This window comes from Pezoporus flaviventris, unplaced genomic scaffold, assembly GCF_033815535.1.
Source record: "Pezoporus flaviventris isolate CSIRO_AGI_PZ_B2104156 unplaced genomic scaffold, CSIRO_AGI_Pfla_v1 ptg000047l, whole genome shotgun sequence".
In the NCBI taxonomy this organism is placed as follows: Eukaryota; Metazoa; Chordata; class Aves; order Psittaciformes; family Psittacidae; genus Pezoporus; species Pezoporus flaviventris.
The window spans coordinates 3,465,136-3,491,375 of record NW_026892595.1 but is presented as its reverse complement, the minus strand read 5'-3'; the positions used below and the strand labels follow the sequence as shown (position 1 = coordinate 3,491,375).

Genomic DNA, 26,240 nt, shown 5'->3' with positions numbered 1-26,240 from the left:
CATAGAATGGTTAAATGACTATAGCAAATTTTCTCATGATTACCATATCCATGGGAAGATCAAATTTGTCTCCATATGACAAAAATATTATTTGAGGTTTTTTTTAAATGTTTAATATCAAGTAGAGTGAGTGCATCAATAACATTTCGTATGTTTAGCAATTCAGTAAAACTCCCTGTAAATTGTTGTTATAGTTTATGCCATAATTCATGACACTGTCATGTACCCTGCGTGACAGTTCAACTACACTTGGAAATAGTTGAAAATAGTTTGTTTTCCATAGTTTTGTAAGATGTGTCCTGAATACAATAGCAGGGCCTTCACTGCTACTTTTATGTTAAAGTGTTACGTATAAAGATTACCAAAGAAAAGCTACATTAATTTTCAGCTCAACTCTAAAAAGTGAGTCCAGGTTTGCTGTAACCTGTTATCTAAAACAATGAATGTCAGTAAAATCAGTGTGACAGATAAGGACTAGATTTCACATAATCTGATTTTAACTGTCTGAAAATTAAAAATCTAGTTTAAATTGCTCTCTGGTTAATGGGGACATTTAGGCAGCCCAGGAAGGGCAGCATGGGTAAGAGTGGACTAAAATATGACATTTAAGGTGGATAGGATAAATCATCCTGTGGAAATGCCTGTAGAAGTACTCACAGTCTGTGGAATCTGGATACAAGCATGATTCAGTCACCTAAATATTGGTGCCTGGTGCTGTTTAAGGCATCCTTACAGGGATCATAATTCATCACTGTATTTGCAACTAATTAAAAATAGATCTGACAGGAGACCTGAAAGTATCTCAGATGTTAGTGGGTGCGAATGATTAACAAACCAAGAATCAGGACACTAACTTTTAAAAATTCCAAATTAGAAGAAAATAGGCCTCAAAGATTAGAATACTTCAAAATAGTTCAAAACCTCAACCCCTCAAAAATCCTTATTTGAAGCAGCACTGTTTAACATCTTTGTTGGTGACAGGCTGACAGACTTGAGAGGTGGTCCTGTGTGAACCTTGTGGAGTTCAACAAGGCCTGCTCCCAGGTAGGGCAATCTCAAGCACAGCTACAGGCTGGGCAGGGGATGGATTGAAAGCAGCCCTCATGGGGATGCTGGTTGATGAGATCAACATGAGCCGGCAGTGTGTGCTCACAGCCCAGAAAGCCAACCGTATCATGGGCTGCATCAAAACAGCCTTAACCTCCCAGATCAAGGAAGGTGATTCTTCCCCTCTCCTTGGCTCTTATGAGACTCCCACCTGCAGTACTGCATTCAGCCCCAAACATAGGAAAGACATGGACGACTTGGTGCGAGCCCAGAAGAAGTCACATAGATGCTCAGACAGCTGGAACACCTTTCCTGTGAAGACAGACTGAGAGAGTTGGCTTTTTCAGTCTAGAGAAGACTCTGGGGAGACTTGATAGCCGCCTTCAAGAGGCCTACAAGAAAGCTTGAGATGGAATTTTTTCAAGGCCATGTAGTAACAGGACAAGGGTGAATGGTTTTACATTGAAAGAGGGTAGATTTAGGACCCTACATGCCTGGTTTTACTGTTTTCTGGAGATTTAGGCTATTAAGGATCATTCAGAGCATTAGAGTTAATTCATTTATTGAATTCATAGGATTTGGAGACCCTAAACTCTCCAAAATACAGGTCCTAAAATACCAGAGGAGGTTGGAAGAACTGCACTGATGAATCAATTACAAAAATATTGCCTATGACTGTCAAATATGCTTTGTATTTCCACCACTTTTAAATAGTATATTTGATGACCTTTCTAACCAGGAATAAACTCAGCCAAAACTCAGTTAAAACTTTAGAATAGGCCAGCTAATAGTAGAATTCAGACATCTCTTAGTCTCACCAGGGAATTGGCTTTTGCTTGCTAATTGCTTTGGTCTCCTTGATATGGTTCCTGCTGTGCGGCTTATAAGCCTGACTGATATCCTAGAAATGCCTTCTAGATGACTTCCTTATCAGTGACAAATTCTTTTAGCTCCCTGGAGGAGCAAGGAAGAGAGTTGTTCTATCCTCTTTTACTAGGATATGAAGATTACTACTGCTTTTCCAAAAATTTATGTACCAGCAGACCAAAATGCAGGTACTATGGCAGACACTTATTTCAATGCTGTTTTCCATGATGAAAATTGTTTATTGTGGATTCAACACTCTGTCTTACCTAAATCCCTCTAAGAAAAGTCAGGAGCACAAAATGACTTAAAAAATGTCATAAATATTCCTGTGTGGTATAGATAATTCCTTGGTTTGCTGTTATTTAGTTAAGGAAACCGGATAGGAGCAAAGGAGAAAAGACAGTGATGGAAGCAAGTGCAGTGAAATGATGAAAGAAGGTAAACAGTTTTGAGGAACTTCAGGTGAATAAATAGAAGGAAAAGAAGGAAGTGCATTGAAGGAAACAGTCATCAAGGTCAAAACAGGGAAAAATTAGTTTAAAATACAGTACCCTCAGAAAGAAACTGCAGTTGTTCCTCTATTTCTCCCTTCATAGTGCATCCTGCCTTCTTCATTCTGCCTGTCATTATAATATTGTAGTCTTTCAATAATGAAATTATATTTACTTTACATTTGTATGCTCTCTGAATCTTTTTTGCTCCCTGTGTCCTGGATTCAATCAAAGACAAACTGTGCAATCTAATAGGTGATCATGGTGTTATATTTTTTACCTGCTTTTCTGTTGCAGGAAGTTTGAATTCTCCATGATTAGTAAAGGAGCTTCAACTCTGGAATAGCCTGTATAGTGACACTGTGAAAATACTAGTGTCCTGGTTTGACTGGGTATCTGAAAGCAAAACTCGAGGTGGCACTGGCAGATCTGAAGATTAAGTTTTTAATTGTGCTTAAAGTTTACACTGTATTACAATATGAATGGAAGTGCTTACAGATGTATGACCCTTTTATATTTATCTGTGAGGAAAGATATTTGATATTTCTCAGTGATATTTGGTGACTACAAGTCATTTGTAAAGCAGAAGAATCTCCAAATCAGAGGTTTTCAGTGATGTAGCTTTGCAGCTAAACTCAAAGGGAGTGCTGTGATAATAGGTGGAAACAGAAGAACATCAGATGTGAAATTAGATACTGAAGCTTCAAATTAAGCCTCTTTCATATGTATATGAAATACAGTCCTTTTCATGAACTCCAGCACCATCCAATTTGACATTTTTGTTTGCACTAAAGGAAATGTCTTTCCTCTTGCAAAATAAATGTATCCATGACAAAGGTGTACCTTAGCGGTTTTATGCCTGTCTTGTCCCTTAGCTCAGGTAATGGTCTTTACTTCCGTGATCTGACAGCCAAAATATCCTTTCAGCTTCAATCTCCAGCCCCTGCAGGTTGACTTGAGGGGAGAATCCCTTGTAGCTCTTATTGATAAGGAAACAAGTTTAAAAAAGTGAGCAATACTGATTATCTTCAGCAGAGGTCAGTGGTGCAATTTGCTATGAAATTGGTTGTCCCAAAAGTGCACTGAGACCCAACTTTACAAAACTGCTTACCTAAACAAGGTGGCCTAAAGCACAGAAGCACTTGGCTTTCAGAGCGGTCAGAGATAAACAGCCACAAATTCAGCACAACAGGTTTACTGATACAATCGTCCCTCTAGTTAACAGGGTTTTGGAAGGTTTTGTAACCCAAAAATAGTGGAAATTTCTTGTGTGTTTTGTTCCTGGGGCACATGTCTAAGTTTCCAGACTCTCACTGGACATGATACTTACAATCTGCTTTCTCTGTGTTCATAAATTACAGTCTGCAAGATTCCACGATGCTTAGCATTAATCTATTTGCCGTTGTGAGGTTTTGATATTTCATCTCTTCTTACTGAATGTAAGCTAGGCTTTTGTATAGTTTAGATTTAGCTTTGTTCCTGATGGTATGCTGGGGATTAATGCCCAGTGGACCACTTCTTTCTGTGACAGTGCCTGAGGTCTGGGCAGAATAGCTGTCAGGTGCTTCATCCAGATGTTTTGGAAAGACACTTATAAGCAGAATGATTTTAGGAGAATTGTTCCCTTGTAGACTAAGTTACAAATCTAAAGTTGAGTGTTACAAAGTCTTCCTCCTCTGCTCTTGCCTTTTTAAACCACATTTAATTTCTCAATTACTGTGGAGTCTTAAGTGAACAGCTTTAGGTAAAAGAGGTAACACTACTTGCATAATGTCTCCAAAAAAGTAATTAGAACAGTGTTTTATAGCCTGATTCTGAGATAATCTATATGGAGTTTGAAACAATGAAATATATGTCTTTTTCTGCTATTCTTATTATACAAATTATGTCAGTTTAGGTTTCATTGTAATTACTGCACCAAATACAGAAATAGTGGGTGAATCAGGTATGATTTATATGTCAGTATCCAGATTTAAGTATAAAAAATTCAGACCAGATCACGTTTTTGGTCTGAGCAAGGGATCAAAAAATGAAGGTCTTTACATTTCCTTGCAACCCTGAGAAATTGCAGTGGGCTGGAAGCTCAGCTCCATGCAGACAAATATACAAACCTTTCTGGGAGGCATTGTGGTGGGGCACATACTGTTATGCTGCTTCAGGATCCTTTTGGGAGATGTAAATCTTTTATACTTGCTAATCATAGCCAGAGCATCCAAGCTTCAGGAGCCTAATAGGGAGTATTCTGCTTATATTGTTCATCAGAGAAAAATACAAGGGCCAAAATAACTAGTTCAGAACCCAGATTGCCTTCTGCACTTGGGCCATAAATTTGGGTTCATCTACCTCTTATACATTTCCAAGATATTCCAATTAACTGCAGCATGATAACAGTACAATACTTTGTAATTCTTAAGCATATCCAAGTAACAGCTGAATTTGTCCCACAGGTCTCTAACACTAGAGTTCACCAGCTAAAAAGCTAAAATAATAACTGTACTGCGGAGATTGAATTTGCCCCAGTGTTCAGTGTACGAGTGGTATAAAACAACAGTGTATAACCTCTGCTAGAAAATATATTGCTCTTATCTAATATTGTTTATCAGAAAGCATCTAAGCCCCTAACAGGAAATGCAGGTATTACTGTCTGTATTTTACAGGAAAAGAAATTATTTTGTCAAAGTCATGTAGCAAGCCTTTGGTATAAATGGGGCACATTTGTACATCTGACTCATCAGTACACCTTTCTGCCCTATACAATGTCCGGTAGGCTATGCCAGCCCTGCAAACTAGCTGTTAGAGTACAGCTATGACAACGACTGCAAGCACCACAGCCAGTGGTTTTAAGAGAAAAATCTAAATAAAATGTATTATAGTAATAAAATAAATTAGCAGCTGTTATCCTGAGGCAACAGTAATGAAGCCCTCACAAAACAGGCTTTATTGAAAGTAGTAACAGTAATCATAAGTTCAAGTTTAACTAAGTGAGCAATTAAAAGTGGAATGCTGAAATGAACTGAACCTAATGGCAAAGTAAAACATGCCTGGGGCAATGAACAGGTTTCAAATTTGTTTAACTTCTATCTCTCTGGTGTCTGGCTCTAAAAAATGATGTGACAAAAGACTCCTCACTACATTATAGTCTGAATGTTAAAAAAAATTAATAACAGGAGACTGTAGTACATACAGCCTATTCATCTCCCACAGTGCTGACATCACTAGCCCTCTATGTCTTTGTGCTTTGGTTTCCATTATTCAGAGAAAACCAGAGTGTCTCCATCCATAAGCAGTCATGGAGACTTTCATATAGGAAAGAGCTACCAGACCCCACAGACCCATCACTGTTTGTCTTAACAGAGGATTCTTACGCTCAAATTTAGCAGTAAAATCACACTGAAAATTTCCTGTACCTTTTCTGATTTTCTTGCTTTAGGGGGAGTCCTGTTGATGTGAACTGCTGGGGGTGTGACACCCCTCTGTGAGCACTTCCAGGCAGACTTGGCATCTCCTGGGCACTGTACAGGCTTATATCGTTCAGAGAACCGCTCTAGGACATTCTCAGAAACTGTTACCCCCAAATCAGAATGGAAAAGAACACCAAATCAGGTAAAAGCTACTTTTTTGAAACTTCTCTAGACCTTCCTATAAAATTCATAGTTTAGCTTCCTTTAAGGCAACATAGTAGTAATTTTGCAGTATAGTCATAACAGGACCGTTGTTTTGTTCATATTTGCTTCCCTGATTTTAATTCAAGACTGGGTTTTGCTCCTATAAACCTGTTTTGTTTCTGTGAAAATGCATTTTCTTGTGTACCAAAATATTAATGAAAAATAGTGCCAGAGAAATAAAGGTAACTGTGGTTTTCATACAGCATTTGTAAAGCTACTTTAAATGCTGTAAATAGCTATTTCCATTACCAGGCATACTAAAGAAAGTTAACTAGAAAAAAATGTCATAATGACTTTCAAGGATTTACTGAAGGCAAAAAATTGCATTTTATAAATCAAATTCCTTCAAAATGCTGACTTAGTTTCAAAATCATTTTCTCTACTTATCTACCGAGTTTTTCCTTGCTGTGCTAGAAATTATACAGTGAGCTTTATATGAGCTGTGAAAATGGATTTGTGATTTTTAAGCTGGCAAATCTAAACCAAAAGAGTAGTTACCATTTTAAAAAAACAAAAACCCTACATCAACAGCTTCTGATGTTAAAAACAGCAATCAAAAGCTGACCAGTCAAAATCTGGTTATTACAAACATCGTTACAATATGGAGATTTTTAAAATTTTGTTCTTCATTTATGAGTCAGTGAGATAGTTTCCTCTTGTGAAGAACTGCATGCTACTCTAAATGTAAATAACTTCTAAAAAATGCATTTGTGCCTGGAATACAAAGAGCTGTGGAAGCAAAACCTGAAAAAAAAAAAAAATTTCACTTGTTTATTAAGACAACTTCATAGTATGAGTTGTTGTAGTCTATATAAGAGTGTAAGAACTGCTGTAAGAACACTACATAAGAGTGCAAGAACTGTACAGTGTGTGATCTTGTGTAAATACTGAACGCACTGTGAAAAAATATTACAAAAAAGGGTCAGCTTAGCTATATGCCTCCTAGTCCCTTGCAAGGAATAAGGTAGGGGCCTTCCTGAATCTGATGTTGCATCCAAATTTTCTTGTTGAAGAGCTTCTACTAGACTTACAATAGTCTACTTGCTTTGTTTTTTTCAAACCACTGGTATCTCTGATCTCCATGAAAACCTGTGGCAGCCAGTTTCACAACTTAATATATCAGAGCATAAAAAGAAGTATGGAAGAAAAGTAGAAGGGTAAAAAAATCACCTTTCTCTTTTACACTTGCAGTACAGTAATTTTGCAATGGTAGCCAGCAGTGACTAATCACAGTTGTTGCCAGTAGTGACTACCCATAAAATATTCACTTTCGCCAAATAATTTTATAGACAGAATTAAATTTCCTATATGGATACATGAAAAAACTGAAGACTCACACACCATACTAGAAAAAGAATCACATACAACTGCAGCTTGGGCAGAATAGCTTGTACTCCCTCTTCATCTGCACATGCTTACCCTCCTGTGGGTAAAATGGTGGTATTCACACTACACAATATTTTATCCTGGTTATTATTTCATAGAATCATAGAATAATAGTTAGGGTTAGAAAGGACCTTAAGATCATCTAGTTCCAACCCCTCTGCCATGGGCAGGGACACCTCACACTAAACCATCTCACCCAAAGCTCTGTCCAACCTGGCCTTGAACACAGCCAGGGATGGAGCGTTCACAACTTCCCTGGGCAACCCATTTCAGTGCCTCACCACCCTCACAGTAAAGAAATTCTTGCTTATATCCAATCTAAACTTCCCCTGTTTATGTTTTAAGCTGCTACCCCTTGTCCTGTCACTACAGTGTCTAATGAAGAGTCCCTCCCAAGCATCCCTATAGGCTCCCTTCAGATACTGGAAGGCTGCTATGAGGTCTCCACGCAGCCTCCTCTTCTCCAGGCTGAACAGCCCCAACTTCCTCAGCTATCTTCATATGGGAGGTGCTCCAGTCCTCTGATCATTCTCGTGGCCCTTCTCTGAACTTGTTCCAACAGTTCCATGTCCTTTTTATGTTGAGGACACCAGAACTGTACACAATACTCCAGGTGAGGTCTCACAAGAGCAGAGTAGAGGGGCAGGATCACCTCCTTCGACCTGCTGGTCACGTTCCTTTTGATGCAGCCCAGGATATGGCTGGCTTTCTGGGTTGCAAGCACACACTGAAGCCAGCTCATGTTCATTTTCTCATCAACCAACACCCCCAAGTCCTTCTCTGCAGGGCTGCTCTGAATCTCTTCTTTGCCCAACCTGTAGCTGTGCCTGGGATTCCTCCCACCCAGGTGTAGGACCTTGCACTTGTCATGGTTAAACTTCATGAGGTTGGCATCAGCCCACCTCACAAGTGTGTCAAGGTCCCTCTGGATGGCATTCCTTCCCTCCAGCGTATCAACTGAACCACACAGCTTGGTGTCATCGGCAAACTTGCTGAGAGCACACTCAATCCCACTGTCCATGTCAGAGACAAACATGTTGAACAAGACCGGTCCCAACACTAATCCCTGAGGGGCACCACTTGTTACTGGTCTCCAGTTGGACACTGAGCCATTGACCACAACTCTTTGCGTGTGGCCATCCAGCCAGTTCTTTATCCACTGAGTGGTCCATCCATCAAATTGATCTCTCTCCAAATTAGAGACAAAGATGTCATGTGAGACAATGTCGAACGCCTTGCACAAGTCCAGGTAGATGACATCAACTGCTCTACCACTGTCCATCAGTTCTGCAGCCTCATCATAGAAGGCCACCAAATTGGTCAGGCAGGATTTCCCCTTAGTGAAGCCATGCTGGCTGGCACCAAGCACCTTGTAGTTTTTCATGTGCCTTAGCATGCCTTCCAGGAGAATCTGCTCCAAGATTTTGTCAGGCAAAGAGGTGAGACTGACTCGTCTGTAATTCCCTGTGTCATCCATTTTCCCCTCTTGAGTTATGTTTCCCTTTTTCCAGTCATCAGGAACTTCACCTGACTGCCATGATTTCTCAAATATGATGGCCAGTGGCTTAGCAACTTCATTCTCCAGCTCCTTCAGGACCCGCGGATGGATTTCGTCAGGTCCCATGGTCTCGTGCACGTTCAGGTTCTGAAGATGGTCTCGGACCAGATCCTCTCCTACAGTGGGCCCAAGGTCTTCATTCTCACAGTCCCTGCATCTGCTTTCCAAGACTTGGGTGATGTGGTCAGAGCCTTTGCCAGTGAAGATGGAGACAAAGAAGTCATTAAGAACCTCAGCCTTCTCCAAATCCAGGGTAGCCAGTTCTCCTGATAGGAGGGGGCCTACGTTATGCCTAGCCTGTCTTTTATTCATTACATACCTGTAGAATCCCTTCTTGTTATACTTAACATCCCTAGCCAAGTTTAATTCTAACTGGGCCTTAGCTTTCTTAACCTGGTCCCTGCCTTACCAGACAACATCCCTGTATCCTTCCCAGGCTGCCTGTCCTTGTTTCCACCTTTTATAAGTCTCTTTTTTCCTTCAGTTTTCCTCAGCAGCTCCTTATCCATCCAAGGAGGTCTGCTGGCCCTCCTGCTGCATTTCCTTCTAGTTGGGATGCAACACTCCTGAGCTTGTAAAAGGCCCCTTATGTTGCCCCTGTGATTTTAAGAAATAATTATTTTTGTGTGTATGAAATAGTAAGTGTAAAAATCTTGGGATAGTGGCAGAGTACATTGGAAGAAGATGAATACAGCCATATGAGGTGCAAACTGCTCCATGCTACCTCATGAAAGCAGATTCTGGAGTGAACTATATCCAGAACTTCAGCAGGGTTTTTTTGTTTGGTTGGTTTTTTTGTTGGTTTTTTGTTTGGTTGGTTTTAGGTTTTTTGTCTTTTTTTTTTTTTTTTTTAATTAGAGCAAACTAAAAGGTTCCTCAAACAAAAAGGAGGTTGGGAATGAAATAATATTTGTGCTCAATAGACACAGGAGGGAATTAGACCTCATAGTCCACTGGAGAGCCATCATTTGCCAATGCAGTTGTACTCACAAAGAGTATTTCATTGCTTTTTCCCATTCATGGGGAAACTGTAGAAACTTCTGACATTTCACGTTACTCAAGACTATATCAATCTGAAAATACCCTGCACAACAAAGCCTGAGCTAAGAATGTCTTTCCATGCCCCTCACAAGAGACACTTTCTGCCCTAAATTCAGGCAAAACACCCAAGAAAGCATCAGTCTTTGAAGTGTGATGTCTTCTGTGCTCAGAAAAATCAGTGTTGTCATACTGAAAATATCACTGCAGGAAAATGATTCCTGATTTTAAGCTTTTCCTTCTCAGAGAAAGTTCATTGTCTTACTGCTGAAAGTGACCCTTAAGCTGGAAGAGGAGATCTTATTCAATTCCTTTTGTTAAGGGACCACTATGTGCATCATCAAAAATTGCCAATCTCTGACTATGGGTTGATTTTTCTTTTTTTCTTTTTTAACATTATTTATGGCAAGCAAAGGCAAGATACTACAAGATGTATCTTGTAGTCATGATCTTTGTAATGGTAACGCATCTGAACACCCACCATGTATACCTGGCAAAGTTGTAGAGCTGGAAGCACTTTTCATTTGTGTACTTCATTCAGCAAATATTTGAACTGTATAATATTTTCCTGAGCATATAATTTGTGCACATTTGAAACTACAGGGAAATATAATTGAAAATTTGATATAGCAAGCTCTGCCTTTGATATGTGCCTACAACTTTTTTAAATATGGGTCTAAGTATTTAGAAAAGAAGTGATTATAAATGAGATAGCCAGCAAGTGCAAGTCAAATGATGATAAGGCTAATGCAATTTTGATCTTTCTCTTTGAATGAAATTATATTTGTTTTTTAACTGCTCTGAACAGACGTTTCTATTTAGTTTTACTTGGTTTTAGGAAATTCTATGTGATCCTGATTACACCAGTAGAAAGGTGGTGAATGTGTATGCCAATATTCAAAATTCTATAATAAAATGTATTTAACACACATTGCTTTAAGAACAGACATCGTCAAAATGGATTTGATCAACAGATCTTCTAGCATGATGTTTTTTTGGTTTTTGTTTGGGTTTTTCTTTTACTGTCTCTTGGAATCCTCTACATGTTTTTTCAAAGGAAGTTACAAGTTGGACAATAATTATTCTATATATGAAGTTTCTTCCTAATTTCCTAAGTTCACTTATGCCCTGAGGAATGCCTGTATTTCTTTTCTAAAAACATTATTTTATATCCTATCTGAATTAACTATGGATGTTCTCATTATCCTTATAAAGGTTTAATCCTTTTTTAATTCCTGCTAAGCTCTTGGTCTGAATGTTATATTGTGACAATGAGTTTTAATAACGTATTATTTTGCCTTTGACTATTTAAAATCCCTCTTAGTCCATGTTTCTAAAGTACATTTCACCTACCTTTTTTTTTTTCAATGCAGGTTTTAATAAAAAAGAAACGCTCTTCTTTGAAAGCCATGTTTGGCTAACCATTTAGATATGCACTTACCTCTTTCTTGCTTTTTATTTATATGTTTTAATTTCATTATTAATTATGATTGTTAAAGGAGACGCAGGTTCAGTGGTTAAAGTATTAGCTTGATCAGCCTTTCCTTATTGTGCAGCTTCTGCCTAGACAATCTTAACCAAATCACTAAGAAGTTTTGCCACAGTGAATCATCTGTACAAAGGGAATAGTAATATTTTATATATTAAACTACATTCAGCAATGTCCAATATGGTGACTGAGGTTCTCTATATAGGTGCATTAAAAACAATGTCACTAGATTTTTCTAAGATTTGGCTTCACATTCCTTTTTCCTATTTTAATCCTCACATTTTTATTCACAGTGTTTGTTTTTACATAATTCTTTTACTGAGGGTGTTGAATTTAATTATATGTTAATCACAGTTTACATAGAAACTCAAATATATTAATGAATTAAACAACTTCCTTGTGTTACAATATATGGCTATGTACCACACCATCCTGTGAGGTATAGAAATATAGCTACTTCAGGAAACATTTAGAGTGTCAAGAAATTAATTTACTTTTCATCTAGTTGGACCGTTTGACCAGTATATATTTGGGTGCTTCAAGGACTTCTCAATTACTGTTTTATAAAATGCTGAGTCCCTGCCTTTGGCTTCTTCATTGAGTGATAAGAACTGAATGCTTCGATGAACTATTTGCTTTATTTTGTATGGACATTGGTTATTGATTAACAACTTTGACAGAAAATATAGTTGTCAGATGACCACCTCAGAAAGAGTTAAAGTGGTTATACAATCTAATCATTAACACCATTCAAATAAAAAAAATGGAAGAATTATCCAGAGGACCCCAACCTAACTCTTTTCCTCTTAACTACTTCTCTTTATACGAACTACAAATGAGATATTCTAAGAAATATATGAATAATTTTATGCATGGATTGCATATTTTTTTTCATAGCAAGATTCATAGTGAAGAAAAAAAAGGTCTTTGTTCCCCTAGGTAAAGTCAAACAGGGCAGACTTCTCGTTTGGCCTTTTTCTAGTTACAGTGATTTACTGGAATCATTATTTTAAGTAAAAATTCTTGTTAAATACTGCATTTACAATGGAAGGATGACTCCTATCTACACCTTTAAGCAGTTTCATTACACTGTTAGTTCTGTTTTGTCAGTATTTCTGTGTTAAATTTTTCATATGACTAATTAAAATGTGATTCTAAATTCTATTTGTCATTACTTCTATTATCTTTCTTACAATATTTCGACATAACATGTTTATAGGTTCTGTAAGCTAACCTAATCTAATATTTTGCTTGCAAATGAAATGCCCTGAATAACAATAGCTGCCCTTGGAAAGCTAATTTAAATATATGTATACACACACATATATATATATTAGTCAACCTGATAGATTTTACCTAATTCTAGCCATGTCTCCTTGCTGTCACTCCAGAGAAGCACATCTTTCCATGTATGACATATTCAAATGGAGATGTTAATTTGTGTTCAATTAAAGGAAAGAGAATCAGGTGTATAAAAATCATATCTGTACTATATCCAAGGACAAAAAGGAAACAAGCATATAAAGGAAATGTATTTTGCTATTTCATGTTGCTCAGGCTGTGAAAAAGCAGATATAGTCTTTCTTCTGGGAGAATATTAAATATATTAAACATGCCATATTTCTTGGTTTCATGACCTTTAGTGTGTGAGCTTTGCATCTCCATCACCCTTAATCCTTTCTAGCAGGCAGTGCTGAGTTGCCTGTTGTATTTCTTCATCCTGTTTATATTTCTTCTTTCTTTGCAAGCATCATTTGACCCATAGATTTTAAATGGATCTTATGAAATTCAAAGTTAATTTAGGCTATATAGAACCTTAGTTTTGTTCCTGTCATATATAGCATATTCAATCACAATACTTTTGACTATTTCTAATTTGGATATTCAGACAAAGGTAGCTTGCCCAAAAGCACTTCCAGTTTGGTATGCTTGAAAGTAACTCCTTTAAAAAGTGGATTGTCCTCATCTTTGGTAGTAAAGTTTCCTCTTAATAACCCAAAGCAATACACAGTATGATTAAAGGCTAGTTGGGAGGTACAGAAAAAACAGTGATTGTGCAAAAATTTGTCAGAATATCTTGGGTGACTAAGAAATTCTTTAGTTTAGGCTTTGCTTGAACCAAAACCTCAGAGTTCTCAAAGTCAGTAGAAATCTTTCCATCAACGTTCAGAGAATATGAATATATTACAAAGAACAATTGTTAGATTAAAAAAAAACCCCAACAATAAAACAGTCACATTGTAAGACACAGAAAACTGAGTTTTCTCTGAAATTATGAAGGAATTTGATACATTGCAAAAAGGAATCTAGTCACCAGTATGTTTCTTTGAAGAATTTTATTTTTCTATTTTGAAGTAAAGAAAAATCAACAATTCAAATGCCATTCAAAATCTAATCAGTATCTATAGCATATATTTTCCAAGTTCTGCTTTAGTCTTGTTTGGGTCTGTTGTCTTTTCTGAGCATCTTGCAGCCATGTTTTAATTTATGTGCATTTACACCTGCCTTTTCTGTAGTTGAATTACACCCCTAGCTATGTCCCCAGAGAAGCTATCTCCCCCCAGTCCCTCCAGCCAGAAGACTAAGTAAGTGTGTCATTTAAAACAACAGTAACAGTAGCCTTTTAATGGACTTCCTAGGTACCAATGTCAATTTTTCAAATAGTCTTGGACTGAATGAGCAATTTTGTCTCATGGAAAATATTGTAGTATATCCTTTTCTAAGTTTTCCATTGTTCATGCAAGTGACCAGCTTCTTAAACTTGAAGAAGCAGTTAGTGATAGGTGATTCTCACACTTTTCATGAGACCACTTAAAGAGTGGTATTATACTGCATTATACTAGGCTACATTATACTAGGTACTGTGAAATGATATTTAGTGTAGAAAGAGTATCTCCTGCCCCAAAGAACTTTCATGAAACAAGCATGATAGATACAATTAAGGAAAATTACCTTATTTTAAAGCTAGGGATTATGGCAGGGAGAAAGCAAAAGCCATTCATCCAATATTGCAAACCATTCAGATTACAATAAAATCTTTCCAATTCAGAATAATACCTGCACCAAGGAAGACAAATAATTTATTTGCATGTGTTTATTTAGTATTGTGTTGCCCATTCCTGAAGTTTTATTATGACTTTTGATTTTGCCTGAAACATCAGTTTTCAAGGTTGTATGAATGTGTGTTTGCACACAGTGATTATAACGTATAGATGTAGTAGCTGGAAATAAAAGCCCAGTAATGTGATCCAAACGCAATTAAAATTTTAAAATAAATAGAACCATTTAAAACCAACAACAACAACTGCTTAATTTTAAACACCAAAAGAGGCCTGAATATATTAGAAGAAGCTTTCTCTCAAAAGATAAACACATTTTAAGGCATGTACTTTCCCGCTCTTCTTTTTTCACAGCATAACTAAGGAAAATAAAAGGTCTTCACAGAAGCTGTCTTGCTAAAGAAATAAGAAGCTGTTAAATAGCTAATTTTGGCTGTCCTGGATATGTGGTTACTTACTGAATGTAAAACATAAAAAAAAAAAAGAAATTTGAATGCAGATATTGCGAATTTACCCACAAATCCAAAAAGCAAAAGTCCAGAGTTAATACAACACCACATAGTCCTCGTAATTACAAGCTCGACATGAAAGTCCGGTGTCACAAGGAAGATAAATCTTCTAATTAGCCAAGATTTGAAAAGCAAAGGCAGAATTGAGATGTGGAAGGTTAGACAGGGAGAAGCAACATTGTAACATTATAGCGTGAGAAAATGACAGGATTTAGACAACCTGCAGTAGTCCATATGTCTGGGTATGTGATGGTCTCCACTGGGAATTTTGTCCCAAGTCTTCTGTCTCAGGTTTATCTGTAACAATAACAGCAATAATAACAATACTGCCTTTGGAAGACAGCTTTCTGTCAGTCCAGCACAAGTAAAGCCTGAACAGTTGGGTCTGGCATGAAAAAAGTTCTTGATTAGCATTTTGGTATCTTACATCAGGAAAAGGAGGTAAACCTGCACTGGTGGAGGCTTAGTGTGATAAGGATCTTTATATTACACCTGTTTCTCGGAGATCATATCTCAGCAACTTGTTTTGTTTTGGCTCACTAACAAGAGCTCACATTTTAAGGCAGTGAAATTTAGGGGGCCTAAATTGAGGGGGCCAGGACAGGTTGGGGGGGTGATCAGCAGTAGCAGTCATGTTTTTTCCTTTGTGTTACACTGGTGCCTTGCATTCAAAACACAGCACTGCACCAGTTAACACAAAGGAAAAAACATGACTGCTACTGCTGAACCCAGGACATAGGTTTTCTTCAAAAGACTACATAAATAAAAGTAGCAGTAGAGAAAAGACACAATATGGACTTTACTATGAAATTTAGCTGATACTTTCCATCAAGATGCAAAGATGAATTCTCTTATTTATAGAAAGTATCTTTAAAAATGTAGTTCAGTAATGGATGTACAGCACAGAAAAATGTAAGCAGGTACAATTTCTGTGAAGTTATCTAAAAGCTTTTATCAGGTACACTATACAAATAAATTACATGCAGAAAATAATGCAGTATAATTGATGGACAGATGATTACTGCATTTCTTCTTAATCAGGACAAATTCCTTTTATTTAAACATCTATTTGAACCAGATAATCCTAAGGCATGGTATTCTTCAAAACTAATTCTACCACAAAAAATGTTAAAATTTAATCTCCTGTGTATAATACTGCATCATGCACGTCTAAGACAAAAAATACCTTTGATTTCAGAGGGCCAAGATTACTGCTACTGTTCTCAGAAATACTGATAACTTTTGCAATATAGTTGCAATGTCGTTATGCTTTTCTTTATGTAGAAAGCATAAATTGTCAGTCCTAACATCTGATTTTGCAGGGCTAGTTCTTATCATAGCTCAGGATTTTAGATCCAGACTTTCAGCTGGAACATGCAACTTAATTTATTAAAGAGGCACTGGCAATTTTTTGTTTGTCTTCTTATGGGAACAAAAGGCATTCAATGGACTATGGATATTGATATGGAATGAAGAATGTACTCAGATGAAAAAAGGCTTGCAACTTCGGACCATATTATTCTGTGGAAATCATGAACATGTACTGGATTTGTTGAGCTATGGTATTTTCATCTGACAGACTCTATACATTTAACAGTCTTTGTTACAAATGCTTGCACAGATGTCTATAAATTCCAATACATTTTAAAGAGAGATTTTTCCTGGGCTGAATAAGGCATTCTATTTTATCCAAATAAAATGGCTGTATATCTGAAGGGGAGAATGTTGTTAGCTGCAATAGCATATCTAAGTGACTCTGAAAAAAGAACTCATTAATTTGTAGCTTGGGCTCATTTTGCACTGAAATATTCATGCAACATCTGAAGGTGTTGTCAGTAAAACATCTGGCTTGAAAACAGAAATCACCATTCACTATACAGAAGTGGCTGCTCATTCCCATCTCCCATATGATTCTTTACATGCTCAACTTGGCTTGATTATGCTCTTCTGCTTTGTGTCTGTGACATAGATGCATTGGCATGATTATGAGGATTTTCAAAGCAAAGTAGCTCTTGTAGTTGCTATAGGCCAACTTGTTTAGCCTGCAGCATGTTTGTAATGATCAGGTTGATTATCGCTTCTAACAAAACAGTCTCTAGTGACTCTCATCTGTATTTGCATATATTTCAGATTGGTATATGTACTGAAATAAGTATTTAAGTAACCTTAAGGAGAAATTATCTTAATTGGTCTACTACTGCAGTGCCTACTGCAGTTCACCACCTTTACCTGGAGCTATGTGCCTCCTCATATTGAAAAAGAAAACACATCCAGCTCAGTTATCTGTGTCTGGATTACCTGAGTGAGTTATGTCATGGACTTTTATCATCATGATATGTCTGTGTTATCCAGGCTGTGCTTGAGTACAGAGGCTCAGCTGAATATATATTCAGACCTGAAGCAATCAAAAGGGACTTACTACATAAGTTCAGCCTTAGCTGTGAAGTCAGTAATGCTGTTGTCTTTATGTATTAATTCTCTGCTATGACTCAGTGTGTGATTTTAAAGCCAAAATTAGGTTTTACATGATCTGACTAGAACAGCCTGCTTTGACCAGCCTGTTCTAGTACTTCTTTTCACATAAACAGACATCTGCACTTTGTCCCAGTGGGAAGTACTCCAACGCCTTGAGGCATTCCATGCAAACAGAAGATGCACCTCAGGGTAAAATGGCAATTCATAGAAATGTCATTTTGGCAAAACTTTCCACTCTAACAGAGACTAATTTTTTTTACAGGTGGATTTTGTTGTTTTGGGAAATTTTGTATGTGTGTGCAGATTTTTTTATCTGTGATTTTCAAATTCATGCTGAATATTTTGGCTCCAGAATCTCTTATTTCCCTCTTTTATTTTTACAATGTCCTAAAGTGTTTTTTCAAACTTTCAGTGTAATTCACTCATCAAACCTATTTACCTTAGGTGTCTTTAACAGTCACAAATTACTGGGGCAAAATAATTGGCCAAGCTTTCTTTTTTTTTTGCTTTTTTGTTTGCATGTGAAAGGTTGATTGGAACATTTTCCTGGATCTGTGACTCTCAGGAATGCACTGAAGTTGTGAAATACTTGTTAATGTGCTAACAATCTGATTGAATGCAGGTACTGCTGCTATAAAAGATTACCAGACGGACGTACTTAAATTACAAAAAATAAGGTTTAAAAATGTAACAATATTTGGAGAATATCCAAATGCCACAGAAAGGAGAAGGAAGGAGGAATTGAAATTAACTTTAGTGTAAATCATGTGGCAAAGGATGAACTCCACTTCTAACAACAAAACAACAGGGCAATAAATTCTAAGACATTTCAGCTTTTAAAACAGAAGATAGCTAAACAGATCCATCAAAATGTGTCTGCTGAGGAAGTGAGAAAATGTAACACTGAGTAGATCTCAGCTATGGAAAACCCTGCTTAACAAGGTATGTAGTGACAGGGCTGTTGAATCTGCAATTAGCCTTTACCTCTTTGTCAGGGGTAATGCATGTGAGTGTTGGTAAAGCCATGAGTATGGTCATCTGGAATATTATTCCCAGTTCAAATCTGCACTCTTCTCCATCTCCATTCCCAACAGTGCCTTCAGTTAAGATGCACACTGAATCCTGAATTTAACATCAAAATTTGGTGCACCAATGACACACTTTCAGTAGCAGGCAGCCACTTTACTCTTTAAACTCTGCTCAGAAGTACTCAGGCACTGAACTCCTCTGTATTGATGAATCAAATTAGATTCTCTCACATCTAGTTTCTAATCTGAATTTTCTTGCAATTGATTTCAACACATGTTGGTATTGTCTTTTTCATTCTTGCTACAAAAAATGTTAACAAATACCATTTTAGAAATATATCACCTATTTGGACTTTCAGTTACAAATTATAGCCAAGCTTTTCATATTTGGGTCAAGCACTCCTTTAAAAACTTGACAGGAAGAAGAGATAAATGTGTGACAGAAGTATATATGCTTCATTTCAGTTCCTCATGACAAAAAAAAAGACACAGGGGAATAACTTCACTACATCATTTATATCTTCTGATGCCTCAGGCTAATAAAATCAAATGATTTCTTTAAAATATAATGCTATTTCTTAATTCATGTGTTTGCAATGTTTCCAGTATCATTAAGAGCAGCTTTCTAAGTCTGCCCTAAGTCACTGTGTATTTCTTTCCGTGACAAGAAATCTTGTAGAATAAAATCAATTAATATATTCTATGCCACAATTAATGATACCAGAATGAAATTGCTGGAGAATTTTCAGTCTTTAGGTACATATTTTCAGCTTTACGCTTGGATATATCAGGCTTGCTAATAGTAACAGCAACTATGTATTTATTTTTGGCATTGGAAATGGAAAATCTTTCAAATAAAGAACAAAAACATAGGTGTTAATGCTCGATTTTGCAAGGAGAAGGAAGGTGTAACCCACTGAGGCTCACAAAGACACCAGAAAATTTGACAATGGAAAAACACAGAGATTTGGCAGAGGGCAGAACCAGAAGAGAATATATTTTCAGTGCGGCATAAGAGAGATTCAGCACTCAAAAAAGAAGCCAAATACAAAGACACCTGAATTCTTTGAGACTGCTCTGGCTAAAAAGGGCACTCAGAATTGCTGAAGAAACCTTGGTACATACTTGTGTGCTGCTATTATCCATATAGGTTCTTGCTAATGTGAATAGACTTTGATAATTGAGTCTATTACAAACTGTGTACATCCACTTGCTTCCACTGTTAAGTACTGTGAGAGGCCTCTACCAGTGTTGGAGGTCTTTTTTGTACACAGCAAGCAGGCATGGCCAGTTGTGAGACTGGACATCAGGGGAATTCATTTTGCAGGCTTTAGGCCACCAAAGGGCCTTCAAACAGTTGTAGCTGGGTCACATCCCAGTTAGTTAGCCAGAGGAATTGGTGATTCAAAGCCCTGCTCAGCAGGATGCTTGAGCACCATCTGAGCTTCAAGTGTCTGATCAGTGCCACTATTTAAGATGGGAAACGTGAGATGATTGAAACTGGCCCTAGCGCAAGCTTTGCTAACTAGGTCCTCAAAGAACAAGGGCTCTTGATAGCATTGTTAACTCTTACTAGTAATTATAACTTCATTTTTTCCCAAGCCTTATTTAAAATACATTTACACTGATTATTCACCTGCTTTTATGAATGCCAACGTTAATCAGTTCATGATGGGTAAGCTCCCAAAAATGCCACATCTCCTCATGTTCAGACATAAGCAGGATGGAGGTCCCAGGTGCTATAAGCCTTTGCAGCATCACATCTTCCAGATGTTGCCCTTGGCATCCCTTCTGCTGCCAGCCCATTCTCAGAATGGGATGGAGCAGTGAGAAATAAACTTCCAAATGTTTCCCAGCCCTCTGGAATGATTACTGCTCAAAAGGCTCCCATGAAGGTACAAAAAATCCTAAGGTATGAGCTTAAAGTTGAAGTCTAGAGGTTGCCAGACGCCTTTCTCACTTGCAGTTTATAGGGAGATTCACCAATATGGACATTAGAGGTAGTCTGACCTTAGGCAGATGGATGTAACTGGATGCAAGTGAAGTGTGAGCCCCATCTCTCTCCTCCTATCTATCTGATATCATGCACTGGTCTTATCCTAATTGTGTGACCTGTGTGAAGGTTGAAGCAGCTTTTGTCTCTCTTGTTTCTGAAACCAGGGCTGTTGAGGGGAACATGCAACTTGCAGATATCTGATAAAAATTTTTCTTCTGTATATCCTAGGAGAGGACAGAAACTACCCCTTCCAGTGCAGCTGGTGACTTTGCTTTCCTTTTCTTTTCTTCCTAAATCCCGGGAAGCAAACAGTGCCACTGAGCTGCAATGCTGTACTTGGGAAGCAAGGGAGAGAGCTGGTGACAATCTGTGCTGCTGACATAGTGTCACAGTGTAATGAGGCATGTTGGACCATCTCAGTGATGTGTCAAACCTGAGAAGTTTCAAATGGTTTGGTTAAACTGCCCTAAAGGATTAAACTGCACTGGAAAAGGTTTTATAGTCTTTTGTTGTTAGTGTTTAGAACAGGGTTGTACAAACAAAACAGTCTGTGGGCTTACCATGTTACCGGTGAGGGTTCTGGTGCATCACGATGGTGCACAGCATCTCCCAGAAAAGTCAGTAGTTTGGGGTTTAATCTGTTATAATGTCTTACACCAACACAAGTGTTTTATTGTTTTACTGTACAAGGGTGGATTTCTGTCACTTTCCCAGGTTGCATATTGCCAGCTGTATCTCCAGAATGAGAGATTTCCTGCATGTTCTGTATTTGTCTCCAACTTGTACAAATTGCTTACTATAGTTATATTTTGCCATTTTGAATCAGGAAATGTGTATGCAAACCACCATATTTGATTTAAGCATTTCTTAAACTGGTATTAAAGAGTGTCCCTGTCCCCTCTGCTGTGGGGTGTGCACGTTCCTTACAAGCAGCCAGGAAGGATTAGTGAAAACCTCATTTTCACTAACTAAAGGAAAACAAAAGAAAAAAGGGGGCCAATATTCAAGTCCTAAATGTTGTCGAGTTTCATATCTCAAAAGAGGCTTATGAAGGTCCCCCTTTATATCCCTTTGCTGTGTAAGAGAGACACTACTGTTTCTCCCAACATTGTTAGTGCTCTAAAAATCATTTGGCCTCGTAAGGTTTGATGCACAGAAACTGTATGAGGATATTATCCATTAAATACATAAAACATTCCTTGAACATCAGATGTCAGACACAATAGAAGTATAAAGGATTATTAATTGGTACTATACAAGGGTACCTGGAGGAGTAGTTTCAGTTGTTATATTTATTAAAATAGCTTGAAAAATGAAAAACATTATGTAAGGGGTAGGAATTATTGTCCTTATAGTTCAGGCCAGTCAGAAAGACTATTTAAAAATTAATTTGATCAGCAGCCTAACAAGGGAGGATGTCACAGTGTAAAGCATTCTGCTCTTACATGTGGCTCCTTTGAGTTTTCCATGCCCAGGAGAAAGAGCCAACTGCTTATACAGGCAGAATTATGTTAGTACAAATTGATTTACACATCCACAGGCAGCAAGGGCAGGTGTTTGATGTCATTTTTGTCATGGAGCAGCAAGGCTGGGCTGCTCCGCAGGGGAAGGTGAGCTGCGGGGAAAATAATAGCAAGGCAGTGTCCTTGCAGACCAGTGATGCTGTACCATGGTGCCCAGGCAAGAAGAGCAAAGCATGCCCAGCAACCTTGACCAGATCCAGGCAGCAGTCTCGATCGCTAGAGAAGCTCACAGTGATAAGAGAGAAGACCGAGTCAGAAAAGCAAGGGTCAGATCAGCAAAGTGAAAGGATATCTCTTTGCCTTGCTCTTATGTCAGTGGTCTTTAAGGGTTACATCTAAATTTGCAGTATAAGGTGTGCTTCACATATGTTGGATAATTGCTATTATTGCTAGTGCTGGTTTTACCTTTAACTCCAAAGGCTGTAGTCCTTTGTGAACCAGTATTTTTAATTAGGGCTATATGAAGTTCATATTGTACAGAACAAGCACTTTTTTCCTTTCTATTAGCTACAGATACATGTAAAACACTGACTGTTATACCACAAAAAGTAGTACAAAGCTAAGCAAAAGCTGAATCAAAAGAAGTAATAGTCAGCTGACTTAGACAATCGCAGTTAAACAAACCAAAAGCTTAAGGAAGGACAGGATGGATTCAGACAAAACCTGAAAAGTCCTGGAACTTGTATTTTCAGGTTACTACAGACTGTGGCTTGCTGCTAGTAATGACTACATATATTCCCTGGGTCACAAAGCTATACAGGGCACTTGCAGGAATAACACCTTCAGCCAAATGGTCTATTTTTGTTTGCAGTAGAAGAAAAATTTTAACTTTTTCCTGAATGCAATAAACATACTGCATTTTGTCTTCTAAAGAGGGTCAATATTATCACAGATCTAAAGAGATACCTTTTAAATAGAAGGAAACCAGCATTATATTTTTCAAATTGTCAAACTATGACAAGCTTATACAAATACATATGTACATAAAAAGCTATTGGAATTGCTTACATGAATAAATTTAAAATTACTAAATTACTAGGTTTGTGGCCATAAAAGTTTGCCTTCAATCCTCCTTCAAGTACTAGAATTTATTTTTCTTTCTACTAGTCCAAAAGAATCAGCATTTTCCTTTTGATATTAATATAGGAAGAGGAGCTCCTTTTCTAAGGTGTCATAATAATAATAACTATGATGATGGTAATAATGATAATAATAAAGAGTAAAATTTTGTTAATACAATTTGCATAAGGCCTTACTGACTACTGCTTAAATTCATGACCCATGGTCCTGAAGGCTCTATGGTACGTGTGTGAGTAGTGATGCTATTGGCCTCCTGTCTTTTTCTGTAAATGCTGGAATTGTGAGGCATCTAACAACATAGTGGTCTACAGGAGCCTGAGATCTGTGGGAGATCTCAGGTGCTTAAGTTCATAGCCATGATGCTGAGAGATGCTGAGCCTGAGCTGTAACTTAATCCTTGAAGCCGATAAACTTTGTAGGCAGCTGTGTCTGCCTTCAGGTTACACAGCTGTTCAGAGATATCTTTCATGCAGGCTCATTAATAAGCTGACATTTGGCTCACACCTTGTGGATAAGAACTTTAATATTTTGTGCTATTTTCTATCATTATATAAAGCCTTTCTTACATTACTGAAGCATGTATGATGGATCATGGATTTTTTCTGCATAGGCCAGAACCTAGCACTCCTATTCCTTACATTTACTTTTTCTGTCCAGATGACAATTATTATAAACAACCTCAACAGGAAGGATGTTTAACTCCCATACCCTTCCTACCCTAACATGGAAATGAGAGATGTGGTTTCAAAGGTCCTCAAGCACAAAGAGAAAAAAACCTCTGTGTCCTTGGAAATGTTATACCAGCCGGCACTGACAGTGCTGCCCTCTGAAAGCAAGTTTAAATTTGCCCTGCACACTTAGGTTCTGTTTGGTTCAAGTTTGCACAGGCACAATCTTTTTTCTCTCTTACACTGATTATGTTTATACTCAAATTTAAGTGGCAATGTCAAGAGGCAAGTATTTCTATTGAAAGTACAAAATCAAATCCTTCTGCATTGATCATGAAGCTTTGTCCTCACTTTTAAAGTCATTCTTTGGAAAGAGAGAACCACTGTATTATTTGCACTTCTCTTGCTTCATGTGTTCTGTATGTAATTGAGAATGTTAACCTGTAATGACAAGGGAGCAAATACATCTGTATTACCACTTGACAGTTTTGGCTGATGTTCAAATTTAATCTACAAATTCATTTTTTTACTTTAACATTTTTTTGGTTGTTATTGTGAAGCTCTCTGGTGTTATCCATACATATTTCAGCCAATTTTTGATATTTCTTTATGACTCTATAGGTACGTAGCAAATAAAAGACTAGGACAATATAGGCCCCCTCTGGAAGCTATCGGGAGAACTGGCTACCCTGGATTTGGAGAAGGCTGAGGTTCTGAATGTCTTCTTTGCCTCGGTCTTCACTGGCAAAGGCTCTGACCAAACCACCCAAGTCTTGGAAGACAGATACAGGGACTGTGAGATTGAAGACCTTGGGCCCACTGTAGGAGAGGATTCAGAGCAGCCCTGCAGAGAAGGACTTGGGGGTGTTGGCCAATGAGAAACTGAGCATGAGCCAGCTTCAGTGTGTGCTCGCAGCCAGAAAGCCAGCCGTATCCTGGGCTTCATCAAAAGGAGCGTGACCAGCAGGTCAAAGGAGGTGATCCTGCCCCTCAACTCTGCTCTCGTGAGACCTCACTTGGAGTATTGTGTGCAGTTCTGGTGTCCTCAACATAAAAAGGACATGGAACTGTTGGAACAAGTCCAGAGGTGGGCCACGAGGATGATGAGGGGACTGGAGCACCTCCCATATGAGGACAGGCTGAGAAAGTTGGGGCTGTTCAGCCTGGAGAAGAGAAGGCTGTGTGGAGACCTCATAGCAGCCTTCCAATATCTGAAGGGGGGCTATAGGGATGCTGGAGATGGACTCCTCATTAGGGATTGCAGTGACAGGACAAGGGATAATGGGTTAAAATTTAAAAGGGGGAAGTTTAGACTGGATATAAGGAGGAAATTCTTTTGTGTTCGGGTGGTGAGGCACTGGAATAGGTTGCCCAGGGAAGTTGTAAATGCTCCATCCCTGGCAGTGTTCAAGGCCAGGCTGGATGAAGCCTTGGGTGAGATGGTTTAGTGTGAGGTGTCCCTGCCCATGGCAGGGGGTTAGAACTAGATGATCTTAAGGTCCTTTCCAACCCTAACTGTTCTATGATTCTCTGATTCTATGACTCCCTAACTGAATAAAACCTAAACTCCACAAATCTAGTTATCTGTGAGATCTCACTGGTCACAAGTGTGTTAATATAGTTATTGATAACTTCCTAATTACTTTTTACCATCCTGCCTGAATTCCATTGGTAATTGAACAAGAAAGGATGTAATTTTACGTAGCCCTTTCTTTAAGTTCAAAGGCAGACCTAAATGACTAGTGGAAGCTATCACTAAAGAAGCAAAGTCCTTTTCCTATGTCTCACGTTTCTGTCTGGCAAAGCAGCATTTTCTATCTAATTATACTTTAATTACATTTGCTTTCTCCTTCTTCTGCAAGAAACATATTTAATAGTGAAAATGGCACTCTTCATCAGCATAGGCCATTTTTAAATTTTCACTTGATATTAAAATTCCCCCTGCTTTCAATCGTGAACTCTTCTGGTGCAATGTACAAAACAATTAGTTTTTAATTTTTGTGCTTGGAGTGGAGGACAAACGAGAGTTGGAGAAAGAAGCCAGTTTATACCTAGCCTGCAAAACCTACAGGAGCCAGCTCAATGACCATAGTCCAAGCAAACAATAAGATTTCCGTCTTTTTATTATTGCTTTCAGAAATGTTCCACTTCTCCAGCTACCCATTCGTACCTCATTCTTGTGAAACTTCCACTGAAAAATTTTTCTCTCATGTAACAGCACACACACACACATTGTCCGACATGTAACACAACCAGAGAGAATACGTGAATCAGGGCAGAAAATGAAAATGCATGACATGCTAACGGAGTAGTAATTTTCTCCATTTGTAGCTAATAAATCTGCATCACTAACTTTCTGTC

General features: G+C 37.9%; 1 long non-coding RNA gene across 1 annotated transcript in view; it reads left to right on the top strand.

Moving 5' to 3' along the window:
* Window positions 1-26,240, top strand: part of LOC133276864 (uncharacterized) — a 127,797-nt gene that overhangs the window by 5,435 nt on the left and 96,122 nt on the right. Inside the window, exon 2 of the long non-coding RNA XR_009746040.1 lies at window positions 5,836-6,008. This is a non-coding gene — a long non-coding RNA (uncharacterized LOC133276864). The remainder of the gene's footprint in view (window positions 1-5,835; window positions 6,009-26,240) is intronic.